The sequence below is a fragment of the Armigeres subalbatus genome, chromosome 1 (genome assembly GCF_024139115.2).
Source record: "Armigeres subalbatus isolate Guangzhou_Male chromosome 1, GZ_Asu_2, whole genome shotgun sequence".
In the NCBI taxonomy this organism is placed as follows: Eukaryota; Metazoa; Arthropoda; class Insecta; order Diptera; family Culicidae; genus Armigeres; species Armigeres subalbatus.
In genome coordinates, this window is record NC_085139.1 from 58326003 (window position 1) to 58336568 (window position 10566).

The window sequence follows — 10566 nt, forward strand, 5'->3', positions numbered from 1 at the left end:
TCACCAAGAATTCATCAAGGTAAACCCTAGGACTTTCTCCAGGTATCTTCCACGAATTCACCAGACATTTTGCAGAAATTCATTAAAAATTCATCAAGGAATTTTTCAAGGGTTCCTCCAATAATTACCCATAAACTTCTCCAAGAGCTCCACACTTCTTCCGGAACCCACAAAGAATTTCTCCAGGTATTCATATAGACATCTCAAGAATCACTAGAATATTTAAATATTTTCGCATCGGTATACTATCCTGAATTTTTCAACTAACTTTATGCTTGATCGTTAAAGGAGCTTGATCGGAAAGTATTCAAAGTTTTCGTGTGTAAGAATAATACTTGGTAGTAAAGAGCAGAGGGGCCTTCCTTAGGCAACGAATTAAAAAAATGCTCACATGGCTCATAAACCTTGCAGTTATTATTTTTGGAGGTGCTAAGTGAACACTTCGCTGCGAGGCGGAAATGTCCCAGAGGAGGATGTTATGCCAACTAAGAAGAATGACTGAATATATTAGTTGTACAAATCAATGGGTATTGTTAAATTTATACAACATGCAGACTACGGTGAGCTGGAAACGTTGTGAGTACGTCGAAAGAACCGCAAATGTAAAATATGTTCAGAATGGCTTAGAAGCGATCTTAGCTTTTAGCAGTTGAAACGGACTTGAGAAGGCTGAACATCAGGGTGACTGGAAGCAATAGGCCAGGGATGATTTTCTAGCGCCAAAGGATACTTCATTCGGTTTAGAATCATCTAGAAGAAGCTGTATTATAATAGTCAACCAACTATGTAAATAGTTACGGTATAGCTGTGAATTTCTTTCGGATACCAAACAGGAATTTCAAAAATTCATGAAAAATACTCACGGGCCACTGACAGTTTTGAAAACCTACAAAAATGAATGCTATTTGTATACTATTAATACTAATCTGTAAAAACTAAAACAATAATCCTGCTCTCATGTAAATATAAGTTTATTTAAAATCTGTACTGATCAATAAACATAAATTGTGTCCTTTCATCCATTATTCACAATACATGCACTATCCTTGCACTGCGGTCAGTTCTGGGTTCCTTTAGAAAATCTCATTCACAATTATTTATATTTTGCAGTAACGGATATATCCTCAAACTCGTCCAACGGCTGTCCTGGATTTTAGATTTTTACTATCTTTGGGTTGATTGGTTGGCCACGACCCTCCCGCCCATCAAAGATCGAACTCCCCTTCCGAGATTCCGAAAGATCTTTACCATGTTTTGTTTTAGTTCTTTGATATGAATCCTTGCCTGTTAAAGATAAAGAAAAAAGGGTAAATCAAAATGAATATGAAAATGCTTCAAAAGCATCTGAATCACACTTTTCCTCAGCGGGAATAATGCATATATAACATTCTTTAGCTTACCACTATTGTAGGGCCGAATCGATGCTGATGAAACGTGGAAAACTGGAAAAACTAACTGTAGGAAAATCTCCAGAAAATTTTCCTTTTTGTCGTTGCAGCTTGCCACTTGTTTTTGTTTTGGGGGTTTCGGTCTCTTCCGTCTCTTCGCAGTGAAAATATATTTATTCGAATCTGACAAGACAGATCTGACAAGAGGGTTAACTTGTGTGCGTATCATCAAAAAATCAAGCATGCAGCCACTCCAAGAAAATCTCGGATTAACTTAATACGGCAAAATCGGTGTATTAAGTTCAAATCCGAGATTAAAATCGCGTATTATACCGCTTGGTGCTTAGCGAAATCGAGGATAATACGAGATTGGCGTATTATCCTCGTTGGAGCTTACCGCCATTAAAGAATGTAGGGAGTTGGATCGTAAATACCTTTTGTCGTGACTTTACGTCCGTCCTTCAGCGCAACCGTTTCAAAACTGACTTGATTCGTATTCACTCTGCATACACGCTCAAATAAGAATACTTAATTCCATCTATTCAGACCAACTTTCGAAATGAGCTGCATACATTTTTGCTCTATACTACATACTATATATAGGGGAACTGTTCCGATCTTCATCTCACTGTACTTATATTCATCTCATCGCTAAACAAAGAAATACGGCATCAAATTCGTCGCTTCTATTTATCAACATGCGTGCTCACTGCTGAAAAAAATCACAAAAATAATAAACAAACCAAATTCCTTTCCATTGCTTTGTTTTTGATGGGACGGAAATAGAGAGCTATGAGATGAAATGGCGAACCGTTCCCCTACTAATATACTTTTGAGTTGAGTTTTCCAAGTTCAAAACATCCTTCCAGCATCAAAATCAGAAAATAATGAACTTTTTCTAACACCCATATTTATACATTCTGACACTCTATGGTCCAATGCACCAAGTTCATCATTGACGTTTGAGCGGTGCGCTGTTTACTAAGAATGAATACTTTTTCATTCATCGAGTTCATGCAAGTGTTCATTTTTAGTAAACAGCGCCCGTCTCAAACGTCATTGTGTTCATTCGGTGCATTCATTCATGCAAGACCATGACCATCAGTTGCCGATTTTGTTTTTGTTTTTCTAACACCCATATTTATACATTCTGACACTCTATGACTATCAGTTGCCGATTTTGTTCATGCCTTCTTGGGTTGAGTGTTCCAAGCTCAAAACATCCTTCCAGCATCAAAATCAAAAAGTATTCGAACTATTTTTCAAACCCGTATTTACACATTCTGACTCTCGATGACTGCCGATTTTGTTCATGCCTTCTTGGGTTGAGTGTTCCAAGTTCAAAACATCCTTCCAGCATCAAAATCAAAAAGTATTCGAACTATTTTTCAAACCCGTATTTACACATTCTGACTCTCGATGACTGCCGATTTTGTTCATGCCTTCTTGGGTTGAGTGTTCCAAGCTCAAAACATCCTTCCAGCGTCAAAATCAAAAAGTATTCGAACTATTTTTCAAACCCGTATTTACACATTCTGACTCTCGATGACTGCCGATTTTGTTCATGCCTTCTTGGGTTGAGTGTTCCAAGCTCAAAACATCCTTCCAGCATCAAAATCATATTCGAACTATTTTTCAAACCCTTATTTACAAATTCTGACTGTCGATGACTGCCTATTTTGTTCATGCCTTCTTGGGTTGAGTGTTCCAAGCTCAAAACATCCTTCCAGCATCAAAATCAAAAAGTATTCGAACTATTTTTCATTCCCCTATTTACACATTCTGACTCTCGATGACTGCCGATTTTGTTCATGCCTTCTTGGGTTGAGTGTTCCAAGCTCAAAACATCCTTCCAGCATCAAAATCAAAAAGTATTCGAACTATTTTTCAAACCCCTATTTACACATTCTGACTCTCGATGACTGCCGATTTTGTTCATGCCTTCTTGGGTTGAGTGTTCCAAGCTCAAAACATCCTTCCAGCATCAAAATCAAAAAGTATTCGAACTATTTTTCAAACTCTTATTTACAAATTCTGACTGTCGATGACTGCCTATTTTGTTCATGCCTTCTTGGGTTGAGTGTTCCAAGCTCAAAACATCCTTCCAGCATCAAAATCAAAAAGTATTCGAACTATTTTTCAAACCCCTATTTACACATTCTGACTCTCGATGACTGCCGATTTTGTTCATGCCTTCTTGGGTTGAGTGTTCCAAGCTCAAAACATCCTTCCAGCATCAAAATCAAAAAGTATTCGAACTATTTTTCAAACTCTTATTTACAAATTCTGACTGTCGATGACTGCCTATTTTGTTCATGCCTTCTTGGGTTGAGTGTTCCAAGCTCAAAACATCCTTCCAGCATCAAAATCAAAAAGTATTCGAACTATTTTTCATTCCCCTATTTACACATTCTGACTCTCGATGACTGCCGATTTTGTTCATGCCTTCTTGGGTTGAGTGTTCCAAGCTCAAAACATCCTTCCAGCATCAAAATCAAAAAGTATTCGAACTATTTTTCAAACCCCTATTTACACATTCTGACTCTCGATGACTGCCGATTTTGTTCATGCCTTCTTGGGTTGAGTGTTCCAAGCTCAAAACATCCTTCCAGCATCAAAATCAAAAAGTATTCGAACTATTTTTCAAGCCCCTATTTACACATTCTGACTCTCGATGACTGCCGATTTTGTTCATGCCTTCTTGGGTTGAGTGTTCCAAGCTCAAAACATCCTTCCAGCATTAAAATCAAAAAGTATTCGAACTATTTTTCAAACCCTTATTTACACATTCTGACTCTCGATGACTGCCGATTTTGTTCATGCCTTCTTAGGTTGAGTGTTCCAAGCTCAAAACATCCTTCCAGCATCAAAATCAAAAAGTATTCGAAATATTTTTCAAGCCCCTATTTACACATTCTGACTCTCGATGACTGCCGATTTTGTTCATGCCTTCTAGGGTTGAGTGTTCCAAGCTCAAAACATACTTCCAGCATCAAAATCAAAAAGTATTCGAACTATTTTTCAAATCCCTATTTACACATTCTGACTCTCGATGACTGCCGATTTTGTTCGTGCCTTCTTGGGTTGAGTGTTCCAAGCTCAAAACATCCTTCCAGCATCAAAATCAAAAAAAATTCGAACTATTTTTCAAACCCTTATTTACACATTCTGACTCTCGATGACTGCCGATTTTGTTCATGCCTTCTTGGGTTGAGTGTTCCAAGCTCAAAACATCCTTCCAGTATCAAAATCAAAAAGTATTCGAACTATTTTGCAAGACCCTATTTACACATTCTGACTCTCGATGACTGCCGATTTTGTTCATGCCTTCTTGGGTTGAGTGTTCCAAGCTCAAAACATCCTTCCAGCATCAAAATCAAAAAGTATTCGAACTATTTTTCAAACTCTTATTTACAAATTCTGACTGTCGATGACTGCCTATTTTGTTCATGCCTTCTTGGGTTGAGTGTTCCAAGCTCAAAACATCCTTCCAGCATCAAAATCAAAAAGTATTCGAACTATTTTTCAAACCCCTATTTACACATTCTGACTCTCGATGACTGCCGATTTTGTTCATGCCTTCTTGGGTTGAGTGTTCCAAGCTCAAAACATCCTTCCAGCATCAAAATCAAAAAGTATTCGAACTATTTTTCAAGCCCCTATTTACACATTCTGACTCTCGATGACTGCCGATTTTGTTCATGCCTTCTTGGGTTGAGTGTTCCAAGCTCAAAACATCCTTCCAGCATTAAAATCAAAAAGTATTCGAACTATTTTTCAAACCCTTATTTACACATTCTGACTCTCGATGACTGCCGATTTTGTTCATGCCTTCTTAGGTTGAGTGTTCCAAGCTCAAAACATCCTTCCAGCATCAAAATCAAAAAGTATTCGAAATATTTTTCAAGCCCCTATTTACACATTCTGACTCTCGATGGCTGCCGATTTTGTTCATGCCTTCTAGGGTTGAGTGTTCCAAGCTCAAAACATACTTCCAGCATCAAAATCAAAAAGTATTCGAACTATTTTTCAAATCCCTATTTACACATTCTGACTCTCGATGACTGCCGATTTTGTTCGTGCCTTCTTGGGTTGAGTGTTCCAAGCTCAAAACATCCTTCCAGCATCAAAATCAAAAAAAATTCGAAATATTTTTCAAACCCCTATTTACACATTCTGACTCTCGATGACTGTCGATTTTGTTCATGCCTTCTTGGGTTGAGTGTTCCAAGCTCAAAACATCTTTCCAGCATCAAAATCTAAAAGTATTCGAACAATTTTCAAACCCTTATTTACACATTCTGACTCTCGATGACTGCCGATTTTGTTCATGCCTTCTTGGGTTGAGTGTTCCAAGCTCAAAACATCCTTCCAGCATCAAAATCAAAAAGTATTCGAACTATTTTTCAAACTCTTATTTACAAATTCTGACTGTCGATGACTGCCTATTTTGTTCATGCCTTCTTGGGTTGAGTGTTCCAAGCTCAAAACATCCTTCCAGCATCAAAATCAAAAAGTATTCGAACTATTTTTCAAACCCCTATTTACACATTCTGACTCTCGATGACTGCCGATTTTGTTCATGCCTTCTTGGGTTGAGTGTTCCAAGCTCAAAACATCCTTCCAGCATCAAAATCAAAAAGTATTCGAACTATTTTTCATTCCCCTATTTACACATTCTGACTCTCGATGACTGCCGATTTTGTTCATGCCTTCTTGGGTTGAGTGTTCCAAGCTCAAAACATCCTTCCAGCATCAAAATCAAAAAGTATTCGAACTATTTTTCAAACCCCTATTTACACATTCTGACTCTCGATGACTGCCGATTTTGTTCATGCCTTCTTGGGTTGAGTGTTCCAAGCTCAAAACATCCTTCCAGCATCAAAATCAAAAAGTATTCGAACTATTTTTCAAACTCTTATTTACAAATTCTGACTGTCGATGACTGCCTATTTTGTTCATGCCTTCTTGGGTTGAGTGTTCCAAGCTCAAAACATCCTTCCAGCATCAAAATCAAAAAGTATTCGAACTATTTTTCATTCCCCTATTTACACATTCTGACTCTCGATGACTGCCGATTTTGTTCATGCCTTCTTGGGTTGAGTGTTCCAAGCTCAAAACATCCTTCCAGCATCAAAATCAAAAAGTATTCGAACTATTTTTCAAACCCCTATTTACATTCTGACTCTCGATGACTGCCGATTTTGTTCATGCCTTCTTGGGTTGAGTGTTCCAAGCTCAAAACATCCTTCCAGCATCAAAATCAAAAAGTATTCGAACTATTTTTCAAGCCCCTATTTACACATTCTGACTCTCGATGACTGCCGATTTTGTTCATGCCTTCTTGGGTTGAGTGTTCCAAGCTCAAAACATCCTTCCAGCATTAAAATCAAAAAGTATTCGAACTATTTTTCAAACCCTTATTTACACATTCTGACTCTCGATGACTGCCGATTTTGTTCATGCCTTCTTAGGTTGAGTGTTCCAAGCTCAAAACATCCTTCCAGCATCAAAATCAAAAAGTATTCGAAATATTTTTCAAGCCCCTATTTACACATTCTGACTCTCGATGACTGCCGATTTTGTTCATGCCTTCTAGGGTTGAGTGTTCCAAGCTCAAAACATACTTCCAGCATCAAAATCAAAAAGTATTCGAACTATTTTTCAAATCCCTATTTACACATTCTGACTCTCGATGACTGCCGATTTTGTTCGTGCCTTCTTGGGTTGAGTGTTCCAAGCTCAAAACATCCTTCCAGCATCAAAATCAAAAAAAAATCGAACTATTTTTCAAACCCTTATTTACACATTCTGACTCTCGATGACTGCCGATTTTGTTCATGCCTTCTTGGGTTGAGTGTTCCAAGCTCAAAACATCCTTCCAGCATCAAAATCAAAAAGTATTCGAACTATTTTTCAAACCCCTATTTACACATTCTGACTCTCGATGACTGCCGATTTTGTTCATGCCTTCTTGGGTTGAGTGTTCCAAGCTCAAAACATCCTTCCAGCATCAAAATCAAAAAGTATTCGAACTATTTTTCAAACTCTTATTTACAAATTCTGACTGTCGATGACTGCCTATTTTGTTCATGCCTTCTTGGGTTGAGTGTTCCAAGCTCAAAACATCCTTCCAGCATCAAAATCAAAAAGTATTCGAACTATTTTTCAAACCCCTATTTACACATTCTGACTCTCGATGACTGCCGATTTTGTTCATGCCTTCTTGGGTTGAGTGTTCCAAGCTCAAAACATCCTTCCAGCATCAAAATCAAAAAGTATTCGAACTATTTTTCAAGCCCCTATTTACACATTCTGACTCTCGATGACTGCCGATTTTGTTCATGCCTTCTTGGGTTGAGTGTTCCAAGCTCAAAACATCCTTCCAGCATTAAAATCAAAAGTATTCGAACTATTTTTCAAACCCTTATTTACACATTCTGACTCTCGATGACTGCCGATTTTGTTCATGCCTTCTTAGGTTGAGTGTTCCAAGCTCAAAACATCCTTCCAGCATCAAAATCAAAAGTATTCGAAATATTTTTCAAGCCCCTATTTACATTCTGACTCTCGATGGCTGCCGATTTTGTTCATGCCTTCTAGGGTTGAGTGTTCCAAGCTCAAAACATACTTCCAGCATCAAAATCAAAAGTATTCGAACTATTTTTCAAATCCCTATTTACACATTCTGACTCTCGATGACTGCCGATTTTGTTCGTGCCTTCTTGGGTTGAGTGTTCCAAGCTCAAAACATCCTTCCAGCATCAAAATCAAAAAAAATTCGAACTATTTTTCAAACCCTTATTTACACATTCTGACTCTCGATGACTGCCGATTTTGTTCATGCCTTCTTGGGTTGAGTGTTCCAAGCTCAAAACATCCTTCCAGCATCAAAATCAAAAAGTATTCGAACTATTTTTCAAACCCCTATTTACACATTCTGACTCTCGATGACTGCCGATTTTGTTCATGCCTTCTTGGGTTGAGTGTTCCAAGCTCAAAACATCCTTCCAGCATCAAAATCAAAAAGTATTCGAACTATTTTTCAAACTCTTATTTACAAATTCTGACTGTCGATGACTGCCTATTTTGTTCATGCCTTCTTGGGTTGAGTGTTCCAAGCTCAAAACATCCTTCCAGCATCAAAATCAAAAAGTATTCGAACTATTTTTCAAACCCCTATTTACACATTCTGACTCTCGATGACTGCCGATTTTGTTCATGCCTTCTTGGGTTGAGTGTTCCAAGCTCAAAACATCCTTCCAGCATCAAAATCAAAAAGTATTCGAACTATTTTTCAAGCCCCTATTTACACATTCTGACTCTCGATGACTGCCGATTTTGTTCATGCCTTCTTGGGTTGAGTGTTCCAAGCTCAAAACATCCTTCCAGCATTAAAATCAAAAAGTATTCGAACTATTTTTCAAACCCTTATTTACACATTCTGACTCTCGATGACTGCCGATTTTGTTCATGCCTTCTTAGGTTGAGTGTTCCAAGCTCAAAACATCCTTCCAGCATCAAAATCAAAAAGTATTCGAAATATTTTTCAGGCCCCTATTTACACATTCTGACTCTCGATGACTGCCGATTTTGTTCATGCTTTCTAGGGTTGAGTGTTCCAAGCTCAAAACATACTTCCAGCATCAAAATCAAAAAGTATTCGAACTATTTTTCAAACCCCTATTTACACATTCTGACTCTCGATGACTGCCGATTTTGTTCGTGCCTTCTAGGGTTGAGTGTTCCAAGCTCAAAACATCCTTCCAGCATCAAAATCAAAAAGTATTCGAACTATTTTTCAAACCCTTATTTACACATTCTGACTCTCGATGACTGCCGATTTTGTTCATGCCTTCTTGGGTTGAGCGGATGCTTCAAAAGAAGGTGACATCCGGGTTAGTGTCATAGAACCATAACATATAATATATTATATGACCTCCATGAACTTGCAGGTATTGGAAAAATCGACGACTGGTTTCAACGGCTTCTACCCAAATTCCATCTTCGATGCGAAACATCTGAAAACCCCTTGCTCCAACATTTGGTGCACTAGAACCTGTGATATATAATTAGATTTTTTTTTAAACACCCATTTCCTTAGACTATCCATTTTCTATTGTAATTACGAAGGTTTTTTTTCTAGTAACATTTTTCCTTCTCGAGCTTCATGTTAAAAATGTTAAAACTATTCTTCTTAGAAGTATTACTGTTAAATTATCACTGATGTCAGGCATCGCCATCTCGGTCAAAAATTTATTGCAACAAATTGTAAATGAATGATCAAAATAGATAAATAAATTGAAATTGAAATTGAAATAATATATTATAACAGAATTTTGCTATAGGATGACCAATAATTAAGAAATTATCTTCTATGGTAAAGTAAAGCTTATTTTATGGAAGGTGAAATTTATCATTTTTAATCATTCTAACTTTTTTTGTCAAATTTATGCGCTGAGAAGATAAAACAATGACTTCTACGCTATAAATTAGTTGTTTGTGAAAGGATTATAGAGTTCGCTGCATGGAAAGTAGAAAAATGATTGAATTGACAAGAATATTGGGAGTCTCCAATCTGCCCCGGGTGTTCATAATGCCCCCTCCCTGGTCCCCTAGAGAGTATAGAACAAAGAGTAAAGTATAAAATTCCCGTAACACGGTAGATCACTTTGACGTAGTGTGTTGCGGTGTAAGATCTACCAAACAGAGCCCTAGCTTAATCTATTTTTCTAGCTAGGGCAATAAGTTGTGGTAATTAAGGATTCATCGTATTTAGTCCCCGCTACCAAGAGCAGTCTCAGAAATAAAACATAATTAATGTTACCTTGCAGACAGTTGAAAGACTCGAGTTCCTCTTGTTTGAGGCTAAACTGTATGCAGCGGAAACAACTTTTCAAGCAATTAGTTAAAAAACCTCGGTACCCGGTCCTAGGCTGAACTGACTGTTGGAAAAATCGAGTTAGGGGTTTAAATACGTACTAACTCTCCATGAACTGGTGAAAAATGGTAGTGAGAGGAACACACGGAAGTTCTTATTACTGAACATATTCTCTTGCTTGAAATGGTCTTGTAGACAGAGCTAAATCCCGGGTTTTAAGAGTTTCACTGGTGATATTCTAGAAGCAAGACAAGGATGTGGCTAGGGCTCCGATGCATGACCAAAAACAGTATTACT

General features: G+C 37.6%; 1 long non-coding RNA gene across 1 annotated transcript; it reads right to left on the minus strand.

The window, feature by feature from the left end:
* Positions 1-953: 953 nt before the first annotated feature.
* LOC134218273 (uncharacterized) lies at positions 954-1952 on the minus strand. Its single transcript, XR_009981353.1, has 3 exons — positions 1823-1952; positions 1401-1585; positions 954-1284 (listed from the first exon to the last, which is right to left on the minus strand). It is a non-coding gene; the product is annotated as an uncharacterized LOC134218273 (long non-coding RNA).
* Positions 1953-10566: the final 8614 nt, after the last annotated feature.